Raw genomic sequence first — 10,979 nt, 5'->3', positions numbered from 1 at the left:
GGTAAAAAAAAAAAACAGTTCTTATATCTCACTGAAAAGTTACTCTTTAGGTGATTATGTCTTATTTTAACCTCCTGAGACCCAGCAATGCATTTTTGTCGTCTGTAGGGGACAAAAATTTGACAGTTTTACTTTTAAAAAAAATGCTGTCCATTGCAAAGGACATTCCATTAATTAATTAATTAATTAATTAATTAATTAAGAAGAATAATTTAAAGATTTTCAAGATCTATTGTCTAAAAATCAGTTCTTATATCTCTGAAAAGTTACTCTTTAGGTGATTATGTCTTATTTTAAGTGTGATGACATATTTTGACTAGAAATGAGAAAAATACACTTGGTAAGATTTTGATTTTGTTTCCAGTGCACATTTCATGCACAAGGCAGACTCAGTGTGCTTCATAATAGGTATATAACATCAAAAAAAAACAATCGTAAAAAAGAGAGCGCAATTGCAAGTAAACAATCATATGTATACACACATAAACTCGCACAGACCCACACATGCACACACACACGCAACTCAACAAAAACATCTCAATTTCTCAGAACTGCACAGATACACACACACACACACACACACACAACACACACCACACACACCACACACACACACACACACACACACACCACACACACACACACACACACACCACACACGCTCTGAGACCTTGACTACTTAATTACATTGATAGGATTAGTGAACCAACAGGTATGAAACTGTGTAGATGGGTAGATGATTTGGGTTTTATGGGTTAAAAGACAAACCCTCGTTCCTCATACCATCTAATCTGCTCTGGTTCCTTCCAGACTGTAACACTGGTCCAACCTTGCAGACTGTTTGACCCAACAGGCGTCAGACTCTGGCCTCAGGAAGAGCAGAATTACTGATTACAAATACTCAGGCTGATGTTGTTGCTGTTTAGTTTTTTTCCCCATGTTTCTTTTTGGCGGGTTGCATTTGTTCTTATTTCCTCTCTTCCCCCTCCTCCTTTTGATATCTTTCTGTGAGGTATAGCCCGTTTCTGTGTTGTCGTTTTACTTTCTTTTTTCCCTCTTTAATCACTTTGTTGCTTTTTCATGCAATGCACGGCAGCGTATTTATCCTAGATAACAGTTGGGTTTCCCCTCACTTTGTGTGTGATGGAGGATAATTGCTGCAGTTGGTGTGTGTGTGTGTGTGTGTGTGTGTGTGTGTGTGTGTGTGTGTGTGTGTGTGTGTGTGTGTGTGTGTGTGTGTGTGCGCACGCCCCGAAACAAGTCCCCACTCCTTCCTAAGTAGTTCCTGACTGCTCTGAGCAGAGTCTGGAACACAAACATAATCTGTGTACACGGATGTGTTTGTCTCCAAATGACAACAACAGTGACTGTGCATGTGTCCGAGCATCCCAGCACACATTAGCATAGATGACAAGAAGTGGTGCATCGAATCAGTACATGTGTGTGTTTCAGGCTTTAGTGTACTGTGTCCACATGTAGGACAGGTGAGTGAGTGAGTGAGTGAGTGAGTTTTTATTTTATTGTTTAGTTAGTTTTTTTATTGTTTAGTTAGTTTTTTTTTATTGTTTTAATTATTTAGTTATTTAGTTAGTTGTTTAGTTAGTTATTTGGTTATTTTTAAAAAAAATTTTATTATTTAGTTATTTATTCAGTTATTTATTTATTAAATAATTTAGTTATTTAGTTAGTTATTTAGCTGTTGTTTTTTAAAAATTATTTAGCTAGTTATTTAGTTCTTTTTTATTATTTAGTTATTTAGTTATTTAGTTAGTTATTTTGTTATGTTTTAAATTATTTATTTATTTATTCAGTTATTTATTTAGTTAGTTTTTTTTTTAATTATTGAGTTATTTATTTAGTTAATAATTTTTTATTTTATTTTTGAGTTAATTTATTTAGTTAATTGTTTAGTTTTTTTTGTTTTTTTTTTTAATTATTTAGCTAGTTATTTAGTTGTTTTTTTTATTATTTAGTTAGTTATTTCGTTTTTTTTTTTTTAATTATTTAGTTATTTATTCAGTTATTTATTTATTTAGTTTTTTTGTTTTGTTTTTTTTTTAATTAGCGAGTTATTTATTTAGTTTTTTTCTAATTATTTAGTTATTTAGTTAGTTATTTAGTTAGTCATTTATGTATTTATTTACTTATTTTTTGTAATTTAGTTATTTAGTTAGTCTTTTAAATTATTTTTTTATTTACTTACTTATTTTTTTTATTTAGTTATTTAGTTAGTTTTATTTTGCGCACATTGAATTATCAGATAACAAAGAACCATACAACATGGTGAAATCAAATTTTTTGGTGCTCAAATAGGAGTGAGAAGAAGTATAACTTATAAACTCCCACCCCCTTTTTACAAACTAATAATTAAATTATGTATGCCAGCCTTGTGATGAACTGGTGACATGTCCAGGGTGCACCCCCCCCCCCACCCATGAGTAGCTGGGATAAACTCCAGTGACCCCTGTGACCCTAGTGAGTATAAAGCAGATTCAGAAAATGAATGAATGAATGAATGAATTCCACTTCCTTTGCTTTGTTAACACTTGTTTTATGTATATATTTTACAATTACACAAAGCATCCATACAAACCATTCACATACACTATTTTTAGTCACTTCACACACAATCACATTTACATCAACCTATTTTTTAATATAAACTACAATATTTATATGCACTTTAAATATTTACTCCAAATACAATCATTAATAAATGTAATAATATCTCCTTATCATGATAGTCTGTGTTAATTAATTACAAATAGGCAACACACAATAATATCATATCTATATCTATATCTATATCTATCTATCTATCTATCTATCTATCTATCTATCTATATATATATATATATTTTTTTTTTTTTTTTATTTCTAGTGTTGTATGAAGAGGAAATAATGAAGATAAACATTTTTTTTTAAACTTAGTTTTTATGAAATTCTTTTTCATCAGTGCAATACAATGTATACATTTAAATACAGTTCAGTAAGTTTATTGTCCTTTTACTCATGTGTATTGTATGTATGTGTATTTTTATAAATCTCCACAGGTGATATAGAATGGAAATTAAAGAAAATAATCACAGTCATAATACATAAATAGGTAATGTCCACTCCCGAATATAAGATTATAGGTATACAGTTACGGAAAAAAAATTATTCGACCACCCCTTGTTTTTTTCAGTTTCTTCATTTTAATGCTAACAACAATATAATGATATCAACAAAAATAGCTCATAGTAGTTTAATTTCAGAGCTGATATCTATCCATTTTCCATCTTTTCTTGATAATAACCAAAATCACTTCAGTTCTTACATCAATATCTATGGCATTGTACTGACAAAAACAGTGCTTTTAGGCATTCCATGTTTTCTTTCTGTCTGTTTTAGTCACATGATACACACAGGAGTTAATACTTGATTGCATAACCATTGTTTTTGATGTCTTTTGATAGTCTAAAAAAAATTTTCCGCAACTGTATGTCCATGTTGGCCCAAGATAAACCATTTTAATATGAAGGTAAAAGACAAAATAAGCAAACTAAAAATTACTGAGGAATACTTATTCAGGATGCCTAAACAAAGAGCAAAAAGAAAAGATACGCCTTGAAAAAAATAAACTTAGAAACACAAACAATTGAACAAGATAAAGAGCTTTTTTTTTTTTTTTTTTAATCTTTTATCTTTGAGAACATTTCAGCGTGTTCAGGATGAGATGTCTTGGCTCTTTCTGTCTGTCTGCCGAACTGTAATCTTAAGTAATTGTGTTTAGAAAACACTCAAGCTGGAAGACTTCCTCCCTGTAAGAAAGAGAAGTACAAAAGAGGAAACCTGAGCCCTGGGCAATTCTTTATCTGGATCTGTCTCTGTCTCCCTATTCTTGGCAGGTTGGTTTTTGCATGACCTGAGTTTGATATTACCTTTGATGGAACAAGATAAAGAAGGGCTTTCTCTGGAGGAAAACACACGTAGATGTTTTGGATGTCAGATTTGTTATTTTAGCACTTTTAACGGTAAAAGATTAAGGATGCTGTGTCATAAAAGCTTGTCTGTACAGTTGAATATGGAAACATAGTCAGTGGTTTGAGTGGGCCTGGTGTATTTGTGCATCCTTTAGTGGTTAAAGGTGAAAGCAGAGTGAAAGTAGAGGAAGCAAGCGTCTAGTTTTTCCTGAGGAAGTCCAGTCCATTTCCACTTGGCTCCAAGACAGAACAGGAATTTAATTTTGCGTAAGCGGAACAGGTTAAAAATAACAGAGTATATAACCAGAGAGCTGCAGGACGTAGGCTTCCACAACACCTGCACGAGCAGAGACTGAAACACAGCACATGATCAACTGTGGAGAGGACGAAACCAGGAACAAACTGGAAAAAATCGAAATGTTCCCAAGTGTTTTTGTCTCATTTCTAGTCCAAATATCTCATCACATTTAAAACTAGAAGCACTCGGAGAGCGCAGACCTCCGCCAAGGCTGATCAGTGGCGCCCCCCGTGGGCCCCCCGTGGGCCCCCCCACCCCCGATCACCACCAAAATTTAATCATTTCTTCCTTATCCCATTTCCAACAAACCCTGAAAATTTAATCCAAATCTGTCCATAACTTTTTGAGTTATGTTGCACACTAACGGACAGACAAACAAACAAACAAACAAACCCTGGCAAAAACATAACCTCCTTGGCGGAGGTAATAAGACATAATCACCAAAAGAGTAACTTTTCAGTGAGATATAAAGGACTTCATTTTAGATAAGAGATCTGGAAAATCTTATTTCAAGAAATCTTACCAAGATAATTTTCACTTGTTCCATTGGCTGATTTTTTTTACTTGAATTAAGCAAAATTGAAGACATTTTTATTTAACTATCACCACTGCAAAGAAATTTGAGTTTTTCTCATCCTTTAATTTGTCTAATTTCTTCACATATTTTAAGAAACATTATACTTTTAGTACCTTTTAAAATATTGGTGATGTTTTATGTGTGTGTTCTTATCTAGTGTTTTATGGTTTTCATACTTTTATTGTGTTTTATGTATATTTTTCAGGTGGATGTATGGCTCTGATTTCTACACTGCAAAAATCTAAATCTTACTGAGTATTTTTCTCATTTCTACTCAAAATATCTCATCACACTTAAAATAAGACATAATCACCTAAAGAGTAACTTTTCAGAGAGATATAAGAACTTATTTTTAGACAATAGATCTGGAAAATCTTGAAATTATTCTTATTTATTTATTTATTTATTTATTTACTTAATGGAATGTCCTTTGCAACGGATAGCATTTTTTTTAAAAGTAAAGTTGTCAAATTTTTGTCCCCTACAGACGACAAAAATGCATTGCTGGGCCTCAGGAGGTTAAAATAAGACATAATCACCTAAAGAGTAACTTTTCAGTGAGATAGAAGAACTTATTTTTAGACAATAGATCTGGAAAATCTTATTTCAAGAAATCTTACAAGATAATTTTCACTTGTTCCATTGGCAGATGTTTTGCTTGAATTAAGCCAAAAAAAATCTTGAATTAAGCAAAAAAAAAAAAAAAAATCTTCCAATTGAAAAAGTGAAAATTATCCTGGTAAGATTTCTTGAAATAATATTTTCAAGATCTATTGTCTAAAATAAGTTCTTATATCTCACTGAAAGGTTACTCTTTAGGTGATTATGTCTCATTTTAAGTGTGGTGAGATATTTTGAATAAAAATGAGAAAAATACACTTGGTAAAATTTAGATTTTTGCAGTGTAGAAATCACAGCCATACATCAACATTAAAAATATACATAAAAAGTACATATAAAACACAATAAAAGTCAGCATGAAAACCATAAAAGAGAGATATAAAGGACTTAATTTTAGACAATCGATCTAGAAAATCTTATTTCATGAAATCTTACCAAGATAATTTTCTCTTGTTCCATTGGCTGATTTTTTTTTACTTGAATTAAGCAAAATTGAAGAAATGTTTATTTAACTATCACCATTGCAAAGAAATTTGAGTTTTTCTGACCCTCGCTTTAATTTGTCTAAGTTCTTCACATATTTTAAGAAACATTGTTATTATACTTTTAGTACCTTTTAAAATATTGATGATATTTTATACGTATGTTCTTATCTAGTGTTTTATGATTTTCGTACTTTTATTGTGTTTTATGTATATTTTTAAGGTGGATGTATGGCTCTGATTTCTACACTGCAAAAATCTAAATCTTACTGAGTATTTTTCTCATTTCTACTCAAAATATCTCATCACACTTAAAATAAGACATAATCACCTAAAGAGTAACTTTTCAGAGAGATATAAGAACTTATTTTTAGACAATAGATCTGGAAAATCTTATTTCAAGAAATCTTACCAAGATAATTTTCTCTTGTTCCATTGGCAGATTGTTTTGTTTGAATTAATTAAAAAAAAAAAAAAAATCTGTCAATGGAACAAGTGAAAATTATCTTGGACCAGAAATGAGAAAAATACACTTGGTAAGATTTAGATTTTTGCAGTGTAGAAATCACAGCCATACATCCACACTAAAAATAGATGTAAAAAGTATACATAAAACACAATAAAAGATAAGAACATACACATAAAACATCACCAGGTACTAAAATATAACAACAATGTTCTTTAACCCTTTCATGCATAGTGGTCACTACAGTGGACAGTTCTTAAAAACTGTTGTATATTCATGGATTTTGTTGTTTTAGTTCCATATCAGCCAACACAGTGGACGTTTATGCACCATCTCATCCACTGTAATTCATACCATTACTGTAACTTTCCTGTTCTTGATAAACCTGATCTGCACTAACATGTTTAAGTGTGAATCAGTTGTTAATTGTTAGACTTTTTTTTTTTTTTTTGCATATTATCTCCATGAAGTGAGTAACAACTAACATTAGAATATGTTAAAATGTGAGGAAACATCAGATTAGCAGCATTAAAAATGTTTTTATTTCATTGTTTTTGTATCACTTTCTGATATTGGGATTTAAACACACGTTTCTTTACTTCAAAAATGTAATGCACGGACATTTTTGTAACTCAATGAAAAAAAAAAATCAATTGCATTGGTTTTTTCATGCCCAAGGAGGAATAAAAACACTTGAGAACAATTTTTTGACTGAGGTTCTTATAATTGAAAGGGTTAAAATGAAAGGGTTAAAATATGTGAAGAACTTAGACAAATCAAAGTGAGGATCAGAAAACATCACATTTCTTTGCAAACGGTGGTAGTTAAATAGACATTTATTCAATTTAATGCAAGATTTTTTCGCTTAATTCAAGCAAAAAGAAAAAATCTGCTAATGAAACAAGTGAAAATTATCTCGGTAAGATTTCTTGAAATAACATTTTATAAATCTATTGTCTAAAGATAGGTTCTTATATCTCACTAAAAAAGTTACTCTTTAGGTGATTATGTCTTATTTTAAGGGTGATGAGATATTTGGCCTAGAAATGAGAAAAATACACTTGGTAAGATTTAGGTTTTTTTTCCAGTCCTAGAAGAAAAAATGCCATCAAATCAACAAAGACTCTAGTTTCTAGTGAAATAATTTGCATTGCTTCAGTCAAACTTTGGAAAACAACAAGTGTAACGATCATTAATCAGAATCTTATAGATAGTGACACAATGGTCAAACACAGTAGATAGTGTTTGCTCTTATGTGTATCTGTCTTTACTCATGTTTGCTGTGGTTTTATATTGTTATTGAATGTGTGTCATGATGCTGCTACACTATCTATCTATCTATCTATCTATCTATCTATCTATCTATCTATCTATCTATCTATCTATCTATCTATGAGCACTGGACAAATTACAGACACTTCCATGGAATATCATAGACTAAAAAAAAAAAAAAAAAAGAGGGAAAAAAGTGTGTTTCCATGTAGGGTGTATGTTTGTATATGTGTATGTATGCAGATGCTTGCATGTTAGTGTAAAAAAAAAAAAAGGCACATGGAGATTACTTTGCTTTTTAAGGATTCATTAAGATACAGTCGAGCATGAATATTTAAGTGTAATATTACAGTTTTTATTCACTGATTTAAACGGAGAACATTTGAAGCCTTGTGGCAGAATTTAAAAAAAAAAAAAAAAAAAAGGACTGTAAAACTGTTGAGGACTGTAGAGGTGATAATATTGTCCTAATGGTGCCATCTTTTCATGCATTCTTTCTTTAAATATGTGTCAATTGGTCATTTTGTCTGACCTCTTTTCTATTAAAACCAGTCCAACTGTACATTACCATAGGAATGACTGTGGGGGTGCCTTGGGGGTGGGGGTGGACCTTCAGGGAAGATGTAGGCTTTTGTTGACTCCTAGATCAACAGGTTGTTTTGATGACCCACTGCTTGACTTTTTTTTTTTTTTTTTTTTTTTTTTGTGTTAAATATGCAGGGATCAAGTCTGGGCACATTAATTAATTATGGAGGGGTGGGGCGTACAAGAAAGGGTAAACGTCTCCACTTTATTTCCTATAAATGTAAACTGATAACACTGGTCTACAAGGAAAATGCTTCCAGAATAAAAGTAATGAAATTTTACCACATGAGAGTCACTGATAAAGACAAATCAAGTCAAAAATGTTGGTTGGCTGAACTTTCCAAGATACAGCCTTGGGTCAAAATGTGAAATTCAAGAATTAACGAGAGAATGGGTTTGACTCAAAAGGAATATTTGTCTCAGAGCTACAAGATCTACTTCAAAACACTGTCTGCACATTAGAATACATTCACTTTACAGGTTCTGTTTAGTGGAAGATTTCTAAAACTATTATATAAATGTACATAAACCAATATATTTGTGTAATAACACTTAATCATATACCTTGAAAACATCAGCAAACCGGCACTTTTGTCACTTATTTTCCAATTAATCTAATTAAAATACGTAACATTTAGCACATTTAATGTCTGAAGTGAATCATTTCTAAAAAAAATTGTAGACCAGTGTAATCTGTGTGTGTTTATACAATTGCGGAAAAAAATTATTAGACCACCCCTTGTTTTCTTAAATGTCTTGTTTATTTTAATGCCTAGTACATTTGTTTGGATAAATATAATGATCACAACAAAAATAGTTCAATTTCAGAGCTGATATCTGTCCATTTTCCATGTTTTCTTGATAATAACCAAAATGATTTATGGCATCGCTCTGCCAAAAACAGTGCTTTTAGGCATTTCATGTTTTCTTTTCTACCTGTTTTAGTCACGTGATAGACACAGGAGTTAGTATTTGATTGCATAAACCATTATTTTCGATGAATTTTGATATTCTAATAATTTGTTTCTGTATATTATCCTCCTAAGACCCAGGAAATATCAGCAAAGTACAAGCTTTTTTGTTTTTTTTTTTATTAAATAAGTGCCTTTATTGGAAACATCATGATGCAACAGTTTTTTCAGATGCAGTTTTTTTTTTAATTTTTCATGGAATGTCCTTTTGTGGTGGACAGTTTTCTTTCTTTTTTTTTTTTGTATAAAGTTGTGAAACTCTCGTTCACAAATGTGGACAGAATACCCATAGCTGGGTCTTAGGAGGTTATAATAACTACATGTTTGGATCAATGTTTTGTTTTTGTTTGTTTTTTTTTCCCCATACTTTATTTATAAAATATCGTATACACATAGACCAGAACATGGCATGGAGAAAAAAAACATAATGCTGGAGGTGAGGCAGGAAGAAATTAAATTCAGTTACATAAATAGGTAAGTAAATTAAATAAAATAAAAATAAAGGAATAAACAAGAAGAGAAAAAACAACAATCAAACAAACAAAAAATAATAAGAAGAAAATAAAAAATAAAATAAAAATAAATAAGTTACAACTTAAATTTGTCACGTAAGGCTTTAGTCTTCACAGCTTTAGAATTAGTGCAAAAGTTAAGTTTGTCTAGATAGGATTTCAAATAAGATTTAAAGACCAATAAGCTGGGTTTCTGATTGGCAAATTTGCTTGTATGTATATGAAATTTACCTAATGAGGAAATGAGATTAAGATTAACCCTTTCATGCATACTGGTCACGACAGTGGACAGCTATTCTACAGCTGTTCTCTTGTGTATTCATGGATTTTGTTGTTTTTTGTGTTTGTTTGTTTTTTTTTTTTTTTAACACATATCTTTATTAAAGTTTTAAGACACTACATATCTTTTCTGACATGAATCGGTAACCTTGTGTAGATCTCCCCTGAGCATAAACCCCCAGAATCACCCCCCCCCCCCCCCCCCCCCAGAGTTTTCACACAATTTATCAGTAAATACATGTTTCTTTGCTTCAAAAATTAAACACATGGTGTCCAGCTGATTATTCTTATTTTTATTCTTATATTTTATTGTGTTACTTTTTTATGTTTTTTGTTTTTTTTTTTTTTATCTTTTTATTTATTTTTATGACATTTTTCAATTACATTGTTTTTTGTTTTTTTTTCATGTTTAAAGAGAAATGAAAACACTCAGGTAAAAAATCTTGATTAAGCTTCTCATAATTCATGCATGAAAGGGTTAAACAATTTCCGAACAGGCAAATCAGTAATAAAGAAACCAAATAAAATATCTTCAATTTTGAAGTTAAAAGAAATATCCAGCTTTCTATTAAAAAAAAAAAGATTGATATCACACCAAAAAAATTTGACAAAAGGCACATTCCCAAAACAAATGAGTTAATGTTTCATCCGAATTATGACAAAATGACCAAAAAGAGTCGACATTGATCTTATATTTAATCAGAGCTGAATTAGTTGGATAACACCTATATAACAGTTTTAAAGATACCTCTCTCACGTTATTCTAAAAAAAAAAAAAAAAACTTCCTTGGTAATAACCATACCTTTTCTTCTTCCGTTTGGATTAATGTGCGCTTTTACGCATCTGGAGTTGTGACGTCATCGCCGTTGCATTGTGTGACTTTTGCCAGGTTTAATATCGCCCCCTGTATCTGCCTTAAAGGAAATGTCTCGATTCCCATGAGAGATGAG

The sequence above is a fragment of the Sphaeramia orbicularis genome, chromosome 17 (assembly GCF_902148855.1).
Source record: "Sphaeramia orbicularis chromosome 17, fSphaOr1.1, whole genome shotgun sequence".
Taxonomy (NCBI): Eukaryota; Metazoa; Chordata; class Actinopteri; order Kurtiformes; family Apogonidae; genus Sphaeramia; species Sphaeramia orbicularis.
Note: the sequence above shows the minus strand (reverse complement) of the source record.